Genomic DNA, 25805 nt, shown 5'->3' with positions numbered 1-25805 from the left:
CCCAGAGTATAGATAGATAGATAGATAGATACTTCTTTATAAATTAAGACCTCAGTAGCAAGTTATGTAAATCAAAAGTAATAGTACACACTACAAATATTCACATTATACAAACAAGTATCTGTAAATCACAACACACTACAACAACATGGCCTGAGGGTACATATGAAGGTGTTATTTCGATATGAGCATAAATACTGTAGGAGTGCAATATACAGTGTATCACAAAAGTGAGTACACCCCTCACATTTCTGCAGATATTTAAGTATTTCTTTTCATGGGACAACACTGACAAAATGACACTTTGACACAATGAAAAGTAGTCTCTGTGCAGCTTATATAACAGTGTAAATTTATTCTTCCCTCAAAATAACTCAATATACAGCCATTAATGTCTAAACCACCTGCAACAAAAGTGAGTACACCCCTAAGAGACTACACCCCTAAATGTCCAAATTGAGCACTGCTTGTCATTTTCCCTCCAAAATGTCATGTGATTTGTTAGTGTTACTAGGTCTCAGGTGTGCATAGGGAGCAGGTGTGTTCAATTTAGTAGTACAGCTCTCACACTCTCTCATACTGGTCACTGAAAGTTCCAACATGGCACCTCATGGCAAAGAACTCTCTGAGGATCTTAAAAGACGAATTGTTGCGCTACATGAAGATGGCCAAGGCTACAAGAAGATTGCCAACACCCTGAAACTGAGCTGCAGCACAGTGGCCAAGATCATCCAGCGTTTTAAAAGAGCAGGGTCCACTCAGAACAGACCTCGCGTTGGTCGTCCAAAGAAGCTGAGTGCACGTGCTCAGCGTCACATCCAACTGCTGTCTTTGAAAGATAGACGCAGGAGTGCTGTCAGCATTGCTGCAGAGATTGAAAAGGTGGGGGGTCAGCCTGTCAGTGCTCAGACCATACGCCGCACACTACATCAAATTGGTCTGCATGGCTGTCACCCCAGAAGGAAGCCTCTTCTGAAGTCTCTACACAAGAAAGCCCGCAAACAGTTTGCTGAAGACATGTCAACAAAGGACATGGATTACTGGAACCATGTCCTATGGTCTGATGAGACCAAGATTAATTTGTTTGGTTCAGATGGTCTCAAGCATGTGTGGCGGCAATCAGTTGAGGAGTACAAAGATAAGTGTGTCATGCCTACAGTCAAGTATGGTGGTGGGAATGCCATGGTCTGGGGCTGCATGAGTGCAGCAGGTGTTGGGGAGTTACATTTCATTGAGGGACACATGAACTCCAATATGTACTGTGAAATACAGAAGCAGAGCATGATCCCCTCCCTCCGGAAACTGGGTCGCAGGGCAGTGTTCCAGCATGATAATGACCCCAAACACACCTCTAAGACGACCACTGCTTTATTGAAGAGGCTGAGGGTAAAGGTGATGGACTGGCCAAGCATGTCTCCAGACCTAAACCCAATAGAACATCTTTGGGGCATCCTCAAGCGGAAGGTGGAGGAGCGCAAAGTCTCGAATATCCGCCAGCTCCGTGATGTCATCGTGGAGGAGTGGAAAAGCATTCCAGTGGCAACCTGTGAAGCTCTGGTAAACTCCATGCCCAGGAGAGTTAAGGCAGTTCTGGGAAATAATGGTGGCCACACAAAATATTGACACTTCAGGAACTTTCACTAAGGGGTGTACTCACTTTTGTTGCCGGTGGTTTAGACATTAATGGCTGTATATTGAGTTATTTTGAGGGAAGAATAAATTTACACTGTTATATAAGCTGCACACAGACTACTTTTCATTGTGTCAAAGTGTCATTTTGTCAGTGTTGTCCCATGAAAAGATATACTTAAATATCTGCAGAAATGTGAGGGGTGTACTCACTTTTGTGATACACTGTATATTGATGCAGCAAATGAACAAAGACAGTAAATGGTGTATTTTAGATTAGTAAACATTTTGGTAATATTGCCATGTCACAATTATTCAACCCTACATTATTTTACTGATCATAAAACCTACTGCTAGTCTGTATGATCTAAAGTTGAATTACAACATGATTAAACCACTGAGAACTCAATAACCACCTTTCATTTGCTTTAGCTTTGTTTAAAGTGTGCCGCAACCAGGATGAAAAACAATGAGCTGTCACAAAAGCACAAAAGATAACTAAGACCTTGATCATCCTTAGAGATACCGTTGGGAGTCATGTCCAGAAGCAAACCTGCCTGACCATGGGAGAAAGCCCAAAATATTGTTCAGTGGCTATAGCAATCTTATCAAAACAATGAAGAACCCCACGTGTTACTGCAAAAGTTTTACAGGATGACCTGATGGGACAAATGTGTCATTGGCAACCATAAACAGTTCACTTATCAGCTAAGGACTTCATGGCCGGGCTCCAGGATGATCGACACTCTTGACCTACAAGCTCAGGAAGGGTCAACTAGAATATGTCAGAAGAAATCTGGATAGGCCTGCAGTATTCTGGGTGTGTGTTAAAACACACTTGAAACTGCTTGGCCATATGGATCAAAGGTTACAAGAATACTAAGCCAATGATTAAGCATGAAGGTTGGTCAGGTGGTGGGTGTGGGGATGTTTTTCTGCTGCAGGATCTTGACCATCTGATGGGCATCATGGATTTACAGAAATATCAAGGAATTTTGACAAGGAACATAATGCCTTCTGTGGTGAAAGTTAACCTTGGTTATAAATCGACTTTCCAGCAAGACAATGATTCCAAGCACACTTCCAAGTCAACAACAGCCTGGTTAAGGAATCAGTCCTGGTAAATCCTGGAGTGTCTTTCCCAGTCTTCAGAAAACCTTTGCTGGGAAAGAACTATATATAGTTATATATAAAAAACTGTATTACCCTCCTCACCTGTTCCCACCTAGACAGATATTAGTGCTCGGGTTTCTCTATCAATCATTCTGCCTGGTCAAACCCCGTGAGACCCCTGTCTGCAGGTTCTCTCTCCTGCCAGCTGCCTTTCAGGGACAATAACACCTCTGAGCCTGATGCAATATGAAAGGCTGCATCATCGGTTGCTTTAGCTAACAATGCAGGATTTTTTGACTACTATCCTACACATTTGATCACTTAAGAGTGGACAGTAGGAAAAAATTTAGGAAAAATATCAAGAGATATTATATGTATGTGAACACGACCATAAGCTTTTTGACATAACATTCTTAAACTACAGTGTGTGTCTTACCCCAGATTTAGACAAACACAATCTGCCTCAGCTAATAACCTATTACACACATTGTTCAGTCCAGACTAAGAACTGGCATAGGGAATATAGGCATTTGTCTAAAAATGTCTAGGCAAATGCCAAATAAAGGGCACCAGTCAATGAAAAAGATAGTGAGTAGAACTAAAAATAATACACGTTAAAGAAACGATGGCTAATGGAAGATACATTACAGGTGTTGAATAAGTTGTGACAACACAATGTTATAATTGGGGTGGCACAGTGGCTTAGTGGGTAGCACTGTCGCCTCACAGCAAGAAGGTCCTGGGTTCGATCCCCAGGTGGGGCGGTCTGGGTCTTTTCTGTGCGGAGTTTGCATGTTCTCCCCATGTCCGGGTGGGTTTCCTCCGGGTGCTCCGGTTTCCTTCCACAATCCAAAAACATGCCACCAGGCTAATTGGAAACACTGAATTGTCCTATAGATACCTAGCCGCTAGATGAACAAACCAGTGCATTGTAGTGCCGGTCCCAAGCCCGGATAAATAGGGAGGGTTGTGTCAGGAAGGGCATCCGGCGTAAAACTGTGCCAAATCCCGCCGGCGACCACTAACGGGAAGAAGCCAGAAATGCCGACCCCATAACCGAAAAATCTTGTTTTATTTTTATTTATTTTAATCAGGATTATTTTGGAATTATTATTCTGTCATCTCTGAGGACTTGTGGCCAAATGCAATCTGCCTGAAAGTATGTCCGGCATCTCAGCATGTGTAATCCTGCGATGTATTCTGTGGTAAAATGGGCAAGAATGCAGTGACTTGAGCTTATATAAATGGATTATTGAAATAAATCACCTGGTAGGATTGGATGACGAATTCCTGAAAGACAGAGAAATCTGATGAATGTCTAATGAATGCAGCACAGGAGGAAGAGGGACGCAGGCCATCTATCTGTCAGCACATCTCTCTCTCTCTCTCTCTCTCTTCTCTCTCTCTCTCTCTCTCTCTCTCTCTCTCTCTCTCTCTCTCTCTCTCTCGCGTCATCTCCTCTGGGCTGTGCATCTGAAAGTACAATTACAGGTCCTCTCTGCCAGCAAAGGTTATGCGGGGATAAGCAATAACATGTTAAAGGCCGCTGAAATGCACTGGCATACCAAAGCATGTCGTTCTTATAAGCGTTAACCACAGTTTGTTTGGGTCTTTGATTTTTTTTTTTTATAGCATTTAAAAATATTTGTGACTCATCCAAAAGAAAGGTTGAAAAAGATCATATGGCATTTTTTACCACCTCCAAGTGACCTTGTCAGGAGCCTTAGCTGAACGAGATGTGCAAAGCTGAAGACAGACTGCATATTTATGGCATAATGAAGCTGTTCCTGTCACATCCATTGCTAACAAGTGCATAAATCAAGCACAGACCCATGCATGGACAAACACTGGCAGAAAAATGTGTAAGCTCAGTGACAGCTGATACAGGGTGCCACTTTTTAAGATGCCCCAGTAAATTCCTAACACTTTTATTGTGAACAACAGCTCGGTATTTCTATTTCCATTTTAAGCATTTAGCAGACGCTTAATGACTTACAATTATGACTGAATACAGTTTGAGCAATTGAGGGTTAAGAACCTTGCTCAGGGGCCCAACAGTGGTGGTGGTGAGGCTTGAACCGGCAACCTTATAAATACTAGTCCAGTAGTTTAACCAGTGAGAAACCACTGCCCACACAGGTATAACCCACAAGCTTACAGAACAGGGCCACTCACTGTTGATATTGGGTTGTGCATTCAAATAAAAATTTGATTTTCAGTTGTACTACTCACTACCAAATCCCAAACTGCCCCTGAAGGCAACAAAAGCAGAAGAACTGTTTGTCAAAAGCCTAGTTGATTTTGTTTCCTATTAGCCAAGCAGTCACACACAAGTAGAATCAACATGCACAAGTGGTATAAAGCACATTGTGGTTGAACAATGTTCCTTATATGTATTAGTCTGGGTTAAAAATCAAGCTACATTTTCTAGCAGTCTGCCAGCTAAATCTAGTTTTGATAGATTTCATTAGAACCTAGCTGAATAGTGCCAACTAAGTTTAATAAATGATAATAAAATGCCCTCAGGAGGCGCAGAGGTTAAACATACTAGCCCACTAGAGCTGACATCTCACACTCATGAGTTTAAATCTCAGCTCTGCTACCGGCAGACTGGGCACCTACATAGACAATGATTGTCTGACCCAAATGGCTACCCATGCCATAAAAATATAGTCTATATTTACAAAGAGGTAGCTGACTAATAGGTATGTAGTTTACCAAGAAGGTCATTTAAAGGTAGCTGAATGTATGGGCAGCATGCAGTAGGTAGTGTGGGTGCTGTGCTGGGTCTCCGCCAGGCCACCAGCTTGGTCAAGGGCTTTACAGACTAAAATGTCTGCAAACACCTATCATCTTGTTGATGCACTAGCAGAAGCAGTTGAGGAATATAGAGACTGACAATTCACTAGGGCTTTCTATAGAAATCTGCCACTGTCCAGTAAAAAGAAGTGCATTTTACATCATGCTATGCACACTCTCGAGAAGAAGTCTTTCTAAATTCTTTGATGCCTTAAAATGCTGCCATCTATCTAAAATGCTGCCTACCGAGATGCCTTATTTTGCATAATATTCTGACTGAATAATGAGGAAACTTCCTCACCTGCAAAGGCAATCCCAGCACTTTTCACAACAATGGCGGACAAAAACAGAGCAGCAAGTTAAGTTATTTTCTAATGCAGTTAATTCTAATTCATTTATATATATATTTTTTAAATGTGTATAAGTGTCATTTATTTAAAATTTTGGGTTTGTCAGTTACAATGTGACAGGTTTCAGTACACAGATTCCATTGGTTTGAATGGCCTGAGGCTAACTCTGTTAGTAAGCTAACACCGCGGGGGTAGGCGGTGACAGCCGATGAAGTAATCCCTGTCCAAGTAGTGTGTCTAAATAATCTGCCTTCTAAAATTCAATGTCAGTTAGAATCCATTCTATTTAGGCAGCTGCCTAGGTAGGCAGTAGGCAGCGAGGCTTGCTGTGGCCATCCTTGGAAAGCCAGAAATTAAATTTGTCCAAACTGGGAGGATTAAGGTGATTAATGTACTCTGCAATATTTAAATTTAGCATTACTTTCTGTATTTAAAGATGATTGTGAATGCCCTTCAAGTAAGTAGGATGTGGAAATTTACTCAGTGGAGAAGAAATGTTTAGAAAAACAGCGAGTATTAAAACAGATGGTCATGTATATTAAACATGTACTGTATATTAAACAGACTTAACAAGAACAGATGCATCTGCCTACTTAATGAAGCTCACCACTCTGTTACTAACCCTAATATAACTCTACAGTACAAAATTATTTAGAGTGCATTCAGTGTAGTATGGAACAAATATAAAAATAAACATTTAAAAAAACTAAAGCATTTCTGTAAGTACTTAGAAATCTCTAAAGCTGCTTTACACAGAATCCATCATTCTAAAATTCTTTGAATTAGCATGTTGCATGAAAGAACTAGTCTAAATCAATCAACTCTTCACCTGAAAAACCTGTACTAGTCATTTGTAACTTTACAAGCACATTATACATTTAATGCTATACCATTCTTTTGGTGTATGCCACACATGCACTTGCACCCTTTTGACTTAAGTTCAGCTTCATTCCTGCTTGGAATGCTGTCATACAAAAATCTGAATACAATCTTAATATAATCCTAAAGTTATATCTACTTTGCAGTCTGTACTCTGACACTTTGGTTATTTCATTTCATTTTCCTCAACTGTTTTATCTTGGTGAAGACCGTAGCATGTCTGTTTCCACCGGGAAACACTGGGCGCAAGGCAGAAATGTCTTGGACAGGGTGGCACTCTATCACAGGGCTTTGGTCATCCCACCTCAGGCATAGCCAATTATGTCTGTGTAGATACCTGGTTGGCAGACAGTGCTGCTTTAATTCGAACCCGGATCTCAGTGGTGGTGGGCTGACACTTTATATAAGTTTATAGTCAGCAGGTTGTTGGTTTAAGCCCTATCTCTGCCAAAATGCCAATGCTGGGTCCATGAGCAATGCCCTTAATCCTAAACTGCTTGCATTGTATTTGGTCACAATTGTCAGTCGTTTTTAAAGGAAAGTGTCTGCTAAATTACATGAATGTAAATGTAAACATGGGTGTCCACATACTTTTGGCTAAGTAGCTTGTTGCCATAATTATTAGACACTTCTTAAAATTAGGCATTGTTGTAATAATGCTTCATCTATCCACAACCTAATTTAAATAATATTTTGTTTTAAAGACCTGCATTAGCACATTTAAACATGATAGAAGTATTTTGTAATTGCAGGGTAAATCACAGGTCTGTGTTAATGTAAATCATTTAATTTGCTATTATTTATTACTTTTATTGCAACAACTCAGTTATGACAGAGCTTCAACCTTGAGAAGTAAACTCTCTAGGTCTGGTTAGCATCTGGTTGGTCCTTGTCTAAGGACGGATGGAACCAGTTATGCGAGATGAGCATTTCCTGCTGAAACAAAAGCATTTAAGGGAAGATTTTGTATCATGGATGTTTAAAAAACAATCAGTCATTTGTAATTTGTCTTTTACTAATTGATTACACACCAACTTATTACCCAGACACGCTGCTGAAAAGCAAGCAAAATGTAGTTTAGCAGTGTCTTCATAAAATAAGCATGGACATTCATAAAAATGATATTGTCTAGAAGGCAGCATGTGTTGTTCATAGATTTTCCCAGCATTAATGATGTTCTCACAGATGTACAAGTTACCCTGTATATTTATCCAGCATTAATGAGGTTCTCACAGATGTACAAGTTCTTTTCAATTTGAGTTCAGACCTCAATGCCACTGTACATTTTTGGGATGAATTAAGATACAAAATGCAAGAAGGGTGCTTAGGTGGCGCAGCGATAAAAGACGCTACCACACCAGAGCTGACATCTTGAACTTGTGAGTTTGAATCTCAGCTCTGCTGCTGGCATGCAGGGCGCCTACAAAGTCAATGATTGGCTTGTCCATCTGGTTAAAATCCGGAGGGGATTCCTTAATACAATTATGCATTCTGCTGGCTGATCGATGGCGCCTGCATCATGGTGCCTGCATCTTGGGGATCAGTGTGTGACTCTGCATGTGAGAGACTGAGCCCCATATGAACACATCTCATGCAGGTGAAAAGATGCAGTCGGCTACTGCACACGTGTCAGAGGGGGCGTATGTTATTCATGGTTTTATATTTTTGGTTGGAGCACTATTCTCCTCCTAAGATTGACACTAAGGTTGCACCTGATACCTACAGTACCCATCACAAGACACTACCATGTCTTTTCAAAGAGGTGACAAAATCTACAGAGCAACAAATGCAACAGTCAGTAATTGTATACCCACAGGTATTGGTGTAACTCATAATATGAATGCACATACCTGACAGGTGTACCTAATAAAGTGCTTGTGAGTGCATAATACTGTATATAAAATAGTGAGTAATTAAATATAAAATACATAACCCAAAACCTACTTCTTGTTTCACCAGTCCAGCTCACAATTTCCATGATTCATAAACTCACATGACATCAACATGATTGACCTCAGACTTCCGAGAACAGAACACACCACCACTGACATACAAGCCACTGTTATCCTAAATCAGCTCTGATCTCGGAGGATGGATGGGGGCTGAAGAAAGAATGCAATTCTGGGATGGGCATTTTAACTACTTTGCAGTGTTAGAGCGAGAGAGATCGGAACTTCATTGGCGTCACCATTGGCTCTGGAACAAAGCACGGCCGAGTCAGAGTGTCCCGCCAGAGCGTGTGTTTCACATTTACTCCCTGCCCATGCTGTTTTTCATTTCTTCTACCCGATGCTTCCTTTCTTTCAAAAACACGCACTTGCACGCTGACAGATCACATGATCAGTTCAAATCTATTGCTGCTTGCAATGTCTATGCAGACTTTTACACAACTTTTGGATGTATTGCATATGTAGACCTTTAGTTTCTGTCTATCTATCTATCTATCTATCTATCTATCTATCTATCTATCTATCTATCTATCTATCTATCTATCTATCTATCTATCTATCTATCTATCTATCTATCATCTATCTATTGGCAGTATTGGAATTTGAGTGATTTCTGTGGACTAAATGATGTTCAAAACAAAGCTTTTATGAATTTAAGTTCTCTCTTACCTATCAAAAAGTATATGAAACAGTGGCGTCTTGCTACAGACAGGAAGAAAATTCTAGATAACATGTGCTAAGAGGACATTTGTTTAGGTGATTAGATGCAATCCAGGAAACACCAGGGGAAAAAACAGGTCTGTGATGAATTGGAAGCAGCATGAACATAAATTAAATTTTTCTCAGTCAAGCAGGCTTTACATCAGGGCCGAAGAGAACTATAATAAAAATTAAATAAACTTGTACACAAGCACCTCCTTGTGGAGGCTTTTTGTTACATCTTGTAAACCACAGTGGGACCAGATTGTACAGAGAGTGTAAGATACGTTGTTTGTGTTGCCTAGGTCATGGACAAAAAGTTTGAAAAACCCTGCTTTACATCATCATGAGACCTTACTTCAATACTAGCTTCTCAGAGTTGACCAAAGTTGTTGATTTGTTGCTGACACGGAAAAAGCAAGACCTCTAAACCCATTTAGCTTACTTGACTGTGTACAGTCACCCAGGTTTCAGCAGGTTTCTCTAATTCATGGCATGGTATGGTAGCTGTTGGATTACACCTGGCAACCCCAACTATCACAATATTCAAACAAGAAATGGACTGTCTTGCCAACCTTGCCAAAAAAACTGAACTGGACATTGTAGCAATAAAAGAAGGTCAATTGGTCAGACGAATCTGGGTTTCTCCAAGATCATGTGGACCCCTGGGCACATTTATCATTTATCCATTGAAGATATGGCACCAGGATGCACTATAGGATGATCCACATTACAATGTACAGAATTTAAAGGACCTGATGGTTCTAATGTTTTGGCTCATTGGTGTATGTTAAACATTGCCAGTGTAAGCAACCATGCTAAATGACATCACAGGCCTAATTAGGGGTTGAGGAGATCAGAAATTCACGGTCATTAGAGTGTTTTCTTTGGTTTTTCCTAGTTGTAGGTTGAACTTTTAGTCGAACGCAACCCTAGCACTGACCCATCAAGATTAGAACCTGTTATGTAATAGATGATGCTTAGTGAGTGGGAACTGACTAAGAACAAATTGGGGGAACATTTGGGTGAAAAGGACAAATGAAAGCATGACAATCCTGTTACATAAAGATATTTGTATCAAGTTTCATGTTTTGAATAAATCAAGCAATTAAAAATTAAAGCAATATAATTAAAATGCAAAAAAAGTTGGTGGAAGTTTACAGCTGTTTAATAGAGTGGAACAACTGACATTTCAGAGGGTCAATCGGGGTTTCCCAGTGAGTTTTTAAGCCCTTCCTCTGGTTTTCTGGTCCTGATGTGACATTTACAGGACCAGAAATAAAACCGAGTGCTAGTAAAACAGCGGTATGAGAGGAGTTAACTGGGTTCATGAGCACATGCTTATACAAGCCAGCATGGACTCCTACAAACATGCTGAGACATAAAATAGCCTTTTCCCTTTTTCGCCACCCAAAAGATAACATGTGCAAATGAAATCAGATGGAACAGTTGGTGTCTAAGGTTTCCACACATTCGTAGGAGACTTTGTATGGATGACATTCTTGACTAAATAATGTCATTAGTTTTATGGGTTTATGTAATGGGTTGCGCGAGTGAGGTGCCTGGTGTAGCTCCGTACCTAAATTTAAAATGAACCAGTTTAGCCCCTCAGGTGGCGCAGTGGTAAAAACACATGCTGGAACCAGAGCTGGGATCTCGAATACATCATATCGAGTCTCAGCTCTGCCGGCTGAGGCTGAGCGGCCACATGAACAACGATCGGCCTGTTGTTCAGATGGGCGGGACTAAGCTGGATAGGGTCTCTCTCTCATGACTGTTGCAATTATGACCTCTGCTGGCTGATTGATGGCGCCTGCACAGAGGTGAGAAAAAAGTGCTCGTCAAAGTGTAGGTGATAAGATACATACGGCATGCTGCCCACGTGTCGGAGGGGGCGTGGGTTAGCTTCGTTCTCCTCAGTCAGAGCGGAGATCGGCATTGGTGGAGAGGAAGCATGATGCAATGGGGCAACTGGACGCGCTAAAAAGGGCACCTTTCTGGTGTGTGCAGAATGCTCAACCAAGGTAGAACGAAATTGTGGCTAAAAGCCACAAGCAAAAGGGGAAAATGAGAAAATAAAAGCAGTGGTTGAAGCAACAGACACAAACTGACAAATGAAATGACCCTGACCAGGATTAAGCAGTAGCAAAGCAGACAATAATGAATGAATAAATTACTTATTCATTTGCTGATTCAGGTGAAGACATTTCATACGCAAATAATGTGGAAATGTAGTGAAGAGTGAATTCCACAGAGTTTATAAACTGTTTCCTTCAATTGTACATAAAATCAATCTACACACTGTGCAATCCTGAAGTTCAGCTGAAGTTCAGAAAAGGAATCCTGTTTTTTTCTTTGTTTTTTGGGATGTCTGTACTGCACTGTTAGGAAAAGGAACTAGTTGAACTTAGATAGGTCAGATAAAGGTTATCAGCCTGGCTGCTTATTGGGGGAAGATCTGGACAGCTCTCTGCTGTTCCACACAGTAAACCCCACTGGGCAGCCATATGCTAAATCTGCAGCGCTTGTCTATGGTCCAGAAGGACCGCAAGGTCTTCTGCACCTTCTGCAGCAAAGAATAAACCCTGTTAGCCAAGGAAATGCTGGGGAACGGGGATGCAAAGGAGACACAATTTAAGGAGAAATCTTGTGACAGTAGCTGACAATAACAGAACCTCATTAGAGCTTGTCTTACAGACGAGGTGTCTCTTTTGCTGTTGTTCAGCTCAGTTTCAATAAGTACAGATAAGGAGAAAAAAGAGGGCGCTTCTCTACAGGCTGGTTTGAAAAATGAATGAACAATTAGATTACACATAAGATAAACATCAAGAGTGAAATCAAAACTCAACCTGGCTGTAAAATATGGGAAAAGCCACATGGGCTCCCCCACTTTTTTGCAAGATACACAAAATTCAAAGCAGAGGAAGTGTAGGGATGATTTACTACCTGTTCCTGGCATTCCCATTGAAACAATTATTTCTGATCCAAAGCAGTAAATCTGACCGAACATAAAAAAATCCATTCTGTATATCCTAAGTCTATAATGGGCTGCTTACCAGAAATCCACTCTGTGTTTTAGTCTGACGCTTGAGCAGAAGCAGCCTTGTTTTTCTGGCAGTCAGCGCCACATCTACTGCTTTCATTCCAGTGATCAAAGAAGTGTGATGTTGGAAAGGAATAAAATAGAGAGGGGAATTCAATTCAATAAACTAGTCAGAGGCTGGAATGAAGGAACAGTTTGTTTAGAACTGATCGTTCTGACATTGTAAATCAGATTTTTCTTTTTTCCCCGTTGAAAACTCAGACACAGACAGGCATTTAAAAAGTAGCCACCTTACTGTCACGTTGGGTTCAGTACTACCTGGAAACCATAGGAACAAGATGTAAACACACATAGTTGGGTGCCAATCAATTGCAGGGCAACACATTCTTCATTTATTTACATTAAGTCACTACATACTTATATTTAGTCACTACAGGCAAGTAATAGCAGTGAGTCCACATTCTACAGTAACCGAGTACCCAGAGGAAAATGTTAATTTACACTAGAAGTATTAATTAAAGCAATAAGCCACGAGAGGCCGTACGTTACTGTGATTTTAAACTTCTTTCCCCGTGCTAAAATCGTAACAGTAACGTACGGTCTCGAGTGGCTTATTGCTTTTATAAAACGGCGGTCAACATAAAATATAATAAATACAACAATGTTTAATTCATAAATGTATTTATTGTGTATAAACTTACAATAAAGCATTCTTCCGCGACGCAAAATAGTTCGATTAACAGTGTTGCTAGGCAACATGAGGGCGAAAATAACATTAAATTTTTCTTTTCAGTTGCGTATTAATATGGAATGATGTGAGGTGGTCATAGGTGTGAGTTTATCGGGGATTTTACAACGGCTTCGAACGCGGCTCAGCCAATCAGACCGGAACTATCCGTTTTATAAACATGATTAATTACTACTTAGAATGTGTGTACATATTCAGGGCATGATTGCCAGTAGTCATATTCCAATATTCCAAGAATACTGCTACCTTGGAATATTACTGGATGTGTAAAGGCCTCAGCATACTTCATGCGGAGATGATGTTTGCCTGGCTTTGGCGACAAATGTGACGTAATTGTGGAGAAAGTGAACAACCACGGATGTCCCTGAAAGGCTTCGCTCGCCTTGTTGCGCACATGGAAGCTGGGCGAACTCCATGGACAACGACACTCCGCAACAATGCCTGTGATTGGCCGGTAAAAAAACTAGCGTCTCTCAGAGCAAGTACGGCGGTATCGTCACCTTTATGATTCCTTGCTGAGAGATTATAAAGACACTCAGATTGTTATAAACTCATGGAGAGAAATCGGAGAGACTCTCTATATAACTGTGATCATCGTTTTTCGGTAGTCATGGAACTTGACATCATAAATGTCAGCTGTGGAGTAGATGTGACAGGCAAAACGAAACCGCTGAAAATATGCCAGCTTGTAAGCTCGCGAAGGCGCATTCAGCTTCGTGCAACGCTCAGGAACTCAGTTTCGCAGGAAGTATGCAAGAGGCCTTAAAAAGTGCATCAATTACATTGTATGACCTCCAAAACCCAGTTGCAGCTGATTTAGACAGTTCCGATGTTCTAGCTAAGAAATCTCTGTCATCCGGAGTATGGGAGTATAAAGGATGATTATTTGCTTCCGTTCTTATCGCATTCACTGAGTTTCTATGTGAGACTATGTCAGTGCGATCGTTCTCTGCAGACAATATTAAAACACTTTTCCACTCATAATCCAGTCTCTGAGGCTTCATTAAGTGTTTTTCCACTACAATCCTAAACTAATTACACATTTACCAATGATTTAAGGTACAAACACAATTTCTCAGAACCCATGTTGCTGTATGGCATCCTCTTTACCAGTTGCATCCTCAGTAAACACAAAATAATTCTCATATGGTATGGTACATACAGTATGTTCTCTATAGTATGAGTAGAGAATATAACATTAAGGCAGCATGGTAGCACAACAGGTAGTGTGAATGCCATACAGCACCAGGTTCCTGGGGTACTGGGATTGATCATTGCACCGTTTCCCTATTCATATGGGACGCAGGGTAATACACTATCTGTGTATCTTTTGTGACTATACACTACACAGTTTACACTTGGTTTAGTGTGACGGGTATGCAGCGTTTTGCTCAAATCTCATGAATTAATAAGTTTTTCTGACACCCTAGGCCATCCATAAATCAGTCAAAGCTATGTTTCCAATGTGTGACTTGTCCATACAAGAATTTGTATTTAATTTCCTATGAAATGATTTCTAAAACCCAGTTATTTAAAAAAGATTAAATTGTCCAATATACAGTATGTCCAATAAGAAACTTTTTGTTTGTTTGTTTTTTTTGTTTGTTTTGTTGTTTTTCCTTTTGAATCAGGAATCATGATTTCTCTGTATTCCCATGAGCTTGGCGGTCCACCCTTTACCACAGAACCCTTCACAGAGTTTCTACAAATGGTCATAGGAAAGGCGTCAAATTCACTCACTTATAAACACCATAAATCATTTGAAACGGAAGCAGTAAGAATATACGAGGGATCTCTAAAAAGTTTCCGCACTTTTATATTTTGGTTGGAAAAGGTGAGGGTGGGAGGAGTAGTAATTGGTCGTGTCTGAGAGACTGAGCGAGCTTATAGTCCGGATTTAGCGCCATCTGATTTCCACCTTTTTGGACGCTCGAAGAAGCTTTAAGGGGAAGAAGATTTTCATATGATGATGATGACGTGAAAGCAGCGGTGCATCAGTGCATACGTGCTCAACCAAAAATATTTTCCGCTAATGGCATTAAAACGTTACAAACACTGGGAAAAAAAACATTGGAAGGTGACTATGTAGAAAAGTATCATTTGTAGAAAAATATCATTTGTTTTTGAAATTCTTAATAAATAGTTTAAAAAGTACAGAAAGAACCCTTGTATAATTTTGTTAGATATTTTAAGTGTCCATATATTTATGGTGCTTTTTGACTGTTAAGCTGAGCATACCATTTTGCAATGCATACACTTTTGCTCCTGCAGATAATGCTAACCACAGAACTACATCTAACTAAACGTTAAGCCTATTTTAGATATATCTGTGTTTATATGAGCTCTTGATGCCTCTTGACACACTCAAAAAAAGTTGGGACAGACATGTTTACTACTGTGTCACATCAACTTTCCTATTAATTAACATTTTTAATCGTTTTAAATTGTTGCACTTTTCTGAGATGAATATTTACCCATTCTTGCTTGACACAAGACTTCAGCTGCTGAATCTCTTCATGATGCACCATATAATAAAAGGCAGGTCTGGGCTGTAGGCAGGCCCGTCAAGCACCTGTACTTAGATTATGAAGCCACCCTGTTAAACCGTGTGCAGAATGAGTTCTCGGAAAAGACTGTTATCCCCATTTTCGCTTGACTTCAGATTCTTATCAATCTATGGTTGCCATTGTTTAATTCTTCTCTTTATGATGCACCATAGATTTTAGATTTGACCATAGTCAAATTCACTTGCCCACCACTACCAGACCCAGGTTTTAGCATCCATTGATGGCTCCAGCCACTCAACAAAGACAACTGCCCGTGTTTGAGTCACATGCTGCTGCAACAGCAACTCCTATAGTGCTGACTGGTTGAGGCATGGGCCACAAAACTGGCAGAGGGATGCTAAGAGTATAACGTGTTTTTAAACATGTTAAAGCTTTTAGTACAAATCTGCTGCTGGTTTTAATAACAAATAAAAAATCTAAACTGATGGGTGTATATAGCATATACATTTAACCAAGCATATTTTTAGAAAACACACAACAAAATTATCAAAGACCTCAATCACAAAAAGAGAACAGTTGCAGAAATCACAAAAGGTCCTGAAACTGCTGTAAATTACATGTTTTTTGCATGTGAACTTAAACATTTCACTTAACTGTATGATGTTAAGAAAGGTTTGGATGAACTGCAGATATTTCTCAGCAAGACCAATTAACTATTAAAGCAATTCAAATGAATGGTAACAGACTCTCTGCCTTATGAAAGCTAAGAGAGTTCAATTTCTGCACTTTTGCCTACACATTTTCAGAGGTACCTGTGCCTCCCCGCCTGCTGATTCAGCAAATCCCTGCAAAGCATAAGCTACTTGCTCTTCCTGTCACCTAGCATCTCATCATCTTAGCTGAAACTACACGAGAGCCTGGCTCCCCCACTAACAAACAGCAGTTTCCTTGATGCCTTGCCGGCGCTGTGGCATAGACAAACGCCTCCAGCCTCGGCACGGGCACGCAGCCCAGCTCCGGCCCCCTCTCTGTCTTTCGACTCAGCCTGGAACCTAATCAACAACTCAATTTAGGAGCGTACCAAAACAATGCTCTGGCACAGTATACGTTCCTCGGAGGGCGAGATGGATGGCAAAAGGGATTCGCAGTGACAGAGGCGAGGAGGCAGCGCAAGGGTGGGGACAGGCAATCAATCAGCTGCTTTTAGGTACAGAGTGAAGGCCCTGGTGGGAAGATATGTTGCTTTTTTCTTTCATTTAGATAATATTGACAAGAGTATACAAAGTAAATACAAGCATATCTGCTGGATGTGGAACCCAACGGGGCTGCTGGACTGAATCAAACACATTCTGTCTGTGGCAGTTCCAGACAAGTAATGACTCAGATCTAAGATATTTCTATTACACAGAAAGTCATTTTTTTTATCTATTGATAAGACATCAGACATGTATTGTCAGACATCAGCCCACTAGGGTCAGTAGAAAAATCTAGTAAATCCTAAAAAATAAATAAAATGACTTTACAGTAATAAAGAGACTAAAATGATGCAAACCAAGAAAAACATCGTGCTTGCCTGACATTCTGAAACAACAACCCTCTGTATGATCCACAAATGTTTTAAGATAGTTCTCTATGCACAAACAAATCAAATTTGGAATGTTTTGGACAATAATTGTCTCTATATCTGAAAAGAAAACATATGCAGCAATTCTTAACAGTGGTAATGTGATATTGAGGCGCTTTAATGTGTCTGTATCTGGACGATTTGCCTTTAATGCGAGAACAATTAATTCCACTCTCTGAGGAAATAAAACGCAAGGTCGTCTCTTCATGAGCCGAATGGCTACCAGGGCTGAAAATAAACAAAGCTGAAATTTCACTGGTTGATTACGACCCCAAATAAAAAAAAATTGGGACAGCGTGGAAAATGACAGATGATCTCAATGTACTTTTCTGCATTAATGCTGCCATCACGGCAAGGGCACTGACACATAACATGACAGACCCTGGCTTTTGGACTTGTAGCTGATAACAGTCTGGACGATCCTTTCCGTCATTGGTCCGAAGAACACAGCGTCCATTTTTTCCAAAAAAGACCTGGAATGCTGATTCATCTGACCACAATACACGTTTCCACTGTGTGATGGTTCATCCTAGATGCCTTCGAGCCCAGAAAAGTCGACGCCGCTTCTGGACATGGTTAACATAAGGCTTCTTTTTGCACAGTAAAGTTTTAAGTGGCATTTGTGCATGTAACTCTGTATTGTAGTGCTTGACAAAGGTTTGCTAAAGTAATCCCTTGCCCATGTGGTTATATCAGCTATTGTTGAGTGGCGGTTCATGATGCAGTGCCGTCTGAGGGATCGAAGATCACGGGCATTCAGCTTAAGCTTGCGCCCTTGGCCTTTACGCACTGTAATTCCTATCGATTCCTTGAATCGTTTAATGATATTATGCACTGTAGAGGGGGAAATATGCAAATCTCTTCCAATCTTTCTTTAAAGTACATTGTTTTTAAACATTTCAATCATTTTCTCACACATTTGTTGACAAACTGGAGATCCTCTGATCATCTTTGCTCATCAAAGACTCAGCCTTTCCTGGATGCTGCTTTTGTACCAAACCATGATTACAATCACCTGTTGACATCACCTGTTTTGAATCACATCATTATTCAGTTTTTTACCTCATTACTAGCCCTAAATTGTCCTCGTCCCAACTTTTTTTGGAATGTGTTGCAGGCCTGAAATGCAGGAAGGAGGTATATGAACAAATGAAATAAAGTTGAGCAGACAAAACATAAAATATCTCAGGTTCAAACTGTCTACAATCAAATAAAAATCAATAGTCAATAAAAGTCAATAAAAGAAACATTGCATTTTTATTTTATTTGCATTTTCCACACTGTCCCAACTTTTTCTGATTTGGGGTTGTAATTCAAACAAATACTTTTAAATAATAACAATGATAATGGGACATTATTATCCTAGAATAAAGGATAATCATCAGGCTATTATAAGACCATGTCCTTAAATGCTGCCCACAACATTATGGAACCATGACCATCATTAACTGTTGGCTGCAGGGATTATGGTTTCTAAAATCAGAAATATGGATAAAAAAGATAATGCTTTTCCATGCTCAGTGGTCCAGGTTTTGTGTTCCTTGGACCAAGTTATGAGACTATTTTTTTATATAACCAAACGTATGAGGACACCTGACTTTGAGCATATTGGATGTCCTGTTCTGAGATCCCCCTTAATACTTTTGGCCATATGGTGTATACTGGAGGGGTTAATCTGAGTTGTGATAGTGTGTGTATTCTAGTGTGCAGATACAGTATAAATTATTTCAAGTACTTTTGAGGATGTCTGAAGAGTTGAAAAGTAAAAAATTTGTGTCTGTTCCTAGAATATACATCTGGTCACTCTAATAAAATAAAACCATGTCAGAAATATAGACACTGAGCTCATCATCAGTAAAACCCACATTTTTCCAACTGCCAGACTGAACGAGTGACTCTGCAGTGGATTGTTTTCATCCTTAGCTCCACATGCTTCTCATTAGACTACATCACTCCGGGTGAGCAGCCTGCACTCCTGACTCCATCTCTTTTAGGCCAGGCCTTATCCTGAGTTCTCAACGATCAAGCTGTTCATATTGATGATCTCTGCGCGTGGATGTTCCTCATCCTGATCCTGATTATGGAAAAGTTTGCATGTAAAAACACACATGCTACAAAGATGTAGGCGCTGATGTGGTAACAGGGTTTATGGAGCAATGCATCTTTCTAATGAACACAATAACATCGCATGTCTACTTGAAATATTTGAAAACAGTTGGAGTGGGAGTTCCAGGTCTGTTTTGCACTGTGGCTGCAGTAGATTGGCAGATGTCAAACTTATGTTAAAGGTGTTCAGACAAATAATTAATTTATATAATTTTATCCTGGACAGGGTTGCTTCAGGATTGGTTCCTCTGCTCGGGGCACAGGTCTGGAACACACTAGACATCGCAGGGCTACAGATATAGCCAATCATGTCTGTCTAGACACCTAGCCAACTGAAATTGGAACCCAGATCTCAGTGGTGTGCTAGCATATTAGACAGCTGCACTGCCAGAGCACCTATATAGTTTTTTTTGCTATGAATAAAAAAAAAAAAAGGAAAAATATCTGCAAAACTATGAAATAAAACATTTAAACAATGGGAAAACAGCATCTGAAAAACACAAAGCTGGGCTGGCTAGTTTACCTGTCTAATAATCCCAATATAGGCATGCCCCCTTCAAATCCACAAAAATCAAGTGGTAGCCTAGTGGGTAGAGCTTTTGACTATCAATCGGAAGATTGTCAGTTTAAATCCAGGCTCTGCTATGCAGCCACTGTTGGGTCCTTAAGCAAGGCCCTTAATCCTCTCAGCTCCAAGGGCACCATACAGTGGCAGACACCTGCGCTCTGACCTCAGCTTCCAAACAAGCTGGGATACAGGGAAAAAATTTCATTGTATTGTCCAAGTAAACAGTATGTATGTATGACAAATATTTAATTAATGACAGAACAGGTAATTACTCGTTACACAAGATTCATCAGTTCAAGTTTTTAATGTCAAACTCAGTCATGGACAATTTAGAATCTCCAATTCACCTCACTTGCATGACTTTGGACTATGGGAGGAAACCGGAGCACCCAGAGTAAACCCAGACAGACATGGGGACAACGTGCAAACTCCAAACAGAAAGGACCCGGACCGCCCCACCTGGGGATCAAACCCAGAGCCTTCTTGCTGTGAGGCGACAGTGATATGACAAATAAAGGCGCTCTTCTTCTTCCTCTAAGGTATGTTGCTAAGCAGCTCAGTGGTATAGTGGCCAATAGAATTTTACTACTAAAATATAATTTTTTGCCACCATAAAAGTGTATTATTTATTTTACAGAACTGATTGCCTATACAGCCGTACCTTGTAACTCAACGTCAGTTGGTTCTGGGAGTGACGTTGAGTTTAAAAGGTGTTGAGTTTCAGGATATTTTTTCCCATAAGGATGTATGGGAAACCTGTTAATGCATTCCATGGTCCAGTGGACTTGCATATATTTTAGGCTAATGTAAAATAATAGGGTTGTTTTTGACACTTATACACTGAAAATAACAAATATAATACAAAAACACTGAAATAAAAAGCTGATTTTTACAATTTCTCAGAACCCCAAGCTGTAACACAAGTTTAAAAGTGAAACAGGAGGAAAATCCAGATAAACACAGATACATGTGGAGCTTTCAAAGTGAATCTGATGGTTATTCCACACAAATGTAGTTTCGTCTCATATTCACACTTTGATGACGTTTTACCGCACTGCTCAAGCCGAGTGCTGAACAAAGCGACTGTTCATTGGTAATTTGAAATTAAATAAATACAAATTTTTTAAAAACAAACCAAACACGTTGAGTTTAAGGGAAACGTTGAGTTGAAGAATACAAATTTCTCGAAGGGTGTTGAGTTTCAAAGATTTTGGTGTTGAGTTATAAGGTACCACTGTACCTGTTAACAATGGGCGTGGCTAAAACACCTACACTCTATAATTAAGAGCAGTGCTTACATACTTTTAGCCATGTAGTGTATGTATCACATATGCTAAGTGTTTTCTATAAATATATAAAATACATCAGTCATACAGTACAGTTCTCAGCTTGCATGTTGTCATCTGCACTATAATTCTTAGTTAACAGCTAGAGCAATAACTTTACTCAGACAGGATGAATATTAATAACTTTTTCATACCCTCAGAAGAGCCAAATCAAGTTTGTGACCCAAGACTCAGCAGACAGGATGTTAAAAGATAATAGGGGGCAGCTGTGCACCGTTCCTGAGGGAAGCACCTGCCTGCCTTGAAGGTGTCAACTAAACTGGTCAGACTAGGTTGCCTTTGAAATTGTACCAGCAATTATCATTAACCCCAAAACAGGCACACAGCTGCTGGCATAATATGAGTACGCTGGGATAAATTCAATCATTAATAAGCCCTGAACACTAAACAACAAAGCAATAGATTACGTTACAGTATGTCTACAGTAGCCCACACCAGTTGAACATAGAGAACGGTTGTTAACCTGGCTGTAGGACTAAGTTTAAGAGTATCAGTATGGTCTCCTTTATTATTTATATATTTTAATTTTGCGTGTACACTTTTTCTATTTCAATATAGTCATTTACATTTACATATTGCTCTTGTCTCTGAGGACAGGGGCAGGCAGGAACACACCTTCTACATTTAGAAGGATCATCAGTCACGTTTATCCATCAGTCAGCAGCAGATTCCCTAACCCTAATACCCTAGCACCCTAACACGTATTCACTAACCCTAATACCCCAAGACGTACTCCCTAACCCTAATACCCTAACACCTATTCCATAAACCAATACCATAACCCTAATACCCTAACCTTAATACGTACTCCAAAGCCCTAATACCCTAACCCTAACACCTATTCCATAACCCTAATACCCTAACCTTAATACGTACTCCATAACCCTAATACCCTAACACCTATTCCATAAACCAATACCATAACCCTAATACCCTAACCTTAATACGTACTCCAAAGCCCTAATACCCTAACCCTAACACCTATTCCATAACCCTAATACCCTAACCTTAATACGTACTCCATAACCCTAATACCCTAACACCTATTCCATAACCCTAATACCCTAACCTCAACACATACTTCATAACCCTAATACCATAACCCTAATACCCTAACCCTAACACATACTCCATAACCCTAATACCCTAACCCTAACATGTACTCCATATCCCTAATATCATAACCCTAATCCTAACATGTACTCCATAATCATGATACCATAACCCTAACACCTATTCCATAACCCTAATACCCTAACCCTAACACATACTCCATAACCCTAATACCATAACCCTAATACCCTAACCCTAACACATACTCCATAACCCTAATACCCTAACCCTAACACATACTCCATAACCCTAATACCCTAACCCTAACATGTACTCCATAACCCTAATACCCTAACCCTAATATGTATTCCATAACCCTAATACCCTAACCCTAATATCCAAGCCCTAATATGTACTCCATAACCCTAATACCCTAACCCTAACACATATTCCCTAACCCTAATACGTAATCCATAACCCTAATAGGACCCTCACTGACCAGATGTTGCTTGGGACCATTGTACTGGTATGAGTGTATCAGGTGCAGCAGTGTTGATATTTTTGATATTTTAATGCAGTGTCAATGCTGGGAGGAGAATAGTGCTCCAAATATATAAAGCCAACAGCATCTTGCGATCAAAAATCCTCCACGGATATAAGAACATTTACACACATTATGCATGACAAAAGAAAGTTCTAGTACACATACAAGTGCTAACAGGGTATGTGTTCCTAATAAAGAGGCCAGTAATTATTTAAACAAGTTTGTAGATTCATCTCTAAAGATTTGCAATCGACTCTTAAATCCTAATGCCTCGAATCAGAGAATGAAGTCCTGCTTGATATGCATTAACAAGCAAACCAAACTGAGGATGGCAAATTGATACAGTGCTAGATAGCATGTCTCGACAGATGCTGCCAGATGTTAAAAAAGGTTTATTTCTGGAGCGCAGTAATAAGTCTGTTTTTAAAATGTAGCACATACAAATTAAAGCGTTTAATAAAGGAAAGACTTATTACTTCCCATCTCTGCTAAAAGAATGAATCATACATTCAACTATTTATACTATATTATCTGTGCCAATTAAATGTATCTTAGTTGTGACTTGTTAGTAATAAAAATGTAGCCGTCAGTTGTGCTATGCAGGTTAGGGCAGGCCAGCGCATGAATTCACACTCAGTCGAGTCAGTCCTCAGGCAGAAGACAGATCATGTATTAATAGGCATTAGCACCAAATCTCAAAGTAATTCTACAGCTTACTGTGTTCCTAAGCTGGTTCCTTAGTGACAGCATCTTTTCTTCCTAATGAAATGAGACTCTCTCTGTTTTTTTATAAACCGTGATGGTCATCCACTGGCTCTCTGTGGAATATTTCAGTAAACTTTCTCTCTGTTGCTCAGCAACTCTATACCTGGGTAACCTCAGACGAAGTGGAATAAGATGTGACTTGACAGTGAAAGCAAGGGTTGGGAAAAGTAAAGGGTTCCCCTCGAGCTATTTTAAAAAGCGTTGAAGCAGGTGGACGTAGCAGGTTTAGTTGAAAGAGACTTTGTGAGGTCAGGCACTTTCATTTTTTCATATTCCTTTAGAACACCAGCGCTAAGAATCCCACCCAGTTCGAATATGAGGTGTGCTACCGGTTGACTGGGCGCCATCTAGCGGGCACAATTGGCAGTGCCTTCATCCGACAAAATTGGTCATCAAGTCTACTACAGCAGTGGTCCCCAACCTTTTTTGCACCACGGAGCGGTTTCATATAAGATATAATTTCACAGACCAGCGGGGGCGGGGGCATTTAAAATGGAATAACTATACTACTCACAAAAGAGCTTTTTTGCTGCAACGAGACACTGCTCCCACCTAGGGGTGACTGGAGACAATAACATTCGTAAAAAAGCAGTGTTTTCATTGCTTTTATAGCGATCTCTAATTATTTATTCTTTCTAAGCGGGACTAAGTGGGTGGGGTCTTCAAACGCTGTTCGAGGTCCCTGGTTAGCAGACGATGCGCCTGTGCAGAGGTGGATGAGCCTCATGTGAGAATCCACCGAGACACGGGCAAAAAAGAAGGGGTCGAGGGACTGCGCACATGTCGGAGGGGGCGTGGGGCATGCAAGTATGAACCCTGCTCGGATGCAATCGGGATCCCCAGCAGCGGAAGACTAATTGGCTATGCTAAATTGGAAGAAAATGCATAAATAAATAGAAAAAAAAATCATAAGTTCAGACCCTCTTGTAGTCAGGTGCATCCTGTGTGCTTTCGTCCACTAAAATTTTCATTTTCTTTAAGTTTGATTTTCTATTACTAGGGGTTACTGTGAACAGTTCTGCTTCAGTTTAGGGGTCACCACAGCGAATAAATCGCCGGCGTGTTTGATTTGGCTTAGTCTTATGCCAGTCAACACTTATAAACACTTTGGGGAAAACTTAAAGTAGCCATTCTATTTACAGGCATGTTTGGAGGGTGGGAGGGAACAACGTATCACTAGAAAACCAATGCTCACACTTGAAGACAATATTTGTGAACTCTTCATGAAGTATCCAGAGGCAAGGTTTGGAGCTAGAACTGTGCAGCACCCACACACCCTTGTGCTGGCCCAAAAAATGTTTGTTTCCTTACAAAACCACAACTAGTATCTAACATAACAGCAACAACATATACAGGGTAATTTAACCATATTTAAACATATTTACCATGACATATTTTGGCTGATTATAGACACAGGTTTTATAAGTTCAGGTCAGTCATGTAGTGAAACAGGAACTCCACCTGCTGGCCAACATGCACCTCAGCAGACAGTAAAACGAACCTTTAACAACGACATTAAAGTGATCACTAGAAGACGCTAATGTCTCCAAATACTCCAGCCAAACATGTGAAGTTTGCTCCATATTCAACAAAAATGATTGCTAATTATTTTTATTTGCACCAGAAATTGAAGTTTGGGAAGGTACAATAGCTTTAAAGTTAAAGTTTCATTTAATGACCTGACTAGGGTTGCCAACTTTCAGAACTGGAAATAAGGAACACCCTGGGCTGGCGGGTTGGCGGAGGGCACAGGGTGTGGGGTGGGATGGCGGGTGTTTACCTGAGCGGGAGCGGCGGGTAGGCGGTTAGGGTTGCACCTATAAAAAGTATAACAGGTCTTACACCGTCATAGGAACATGATCAAAATGTTTTATTTAGGCTGTTTAACATTTATTATTTTCATTCTTTATAATAATAAATCAGAACCATATTTTAGGTAAAACAACATGAACATCATGTACCAGTTTTTCTCAATAGCACAAACAACATTTTTACACAAACCATCTTCACACTTACATGCAGCCCCGGTTCTGGGCTGCGTTGCTCAGGGGGGCAGTGAGAAAAATTGCTCCCCCCCAACCCT

The sequence above is a fragment of the Trichomycterus rosablanca genome, chromosome 16 (genome assembly GCF_030014385.1).
Source record: "Trichomycterus rosablanca isolate fTriRos1 chromosome 16, fTriRos1.hap1, whole genome shotgun sequence".
NCBI lineage: Eukaryota > Metazoa > Chordata > Actinopteri > Siluriformes > Trichomycteridae > Trichomycterus > Trichomycterus rosablanca.
This window is presented reverse-complemented; position numbering follows the sequence as displayed.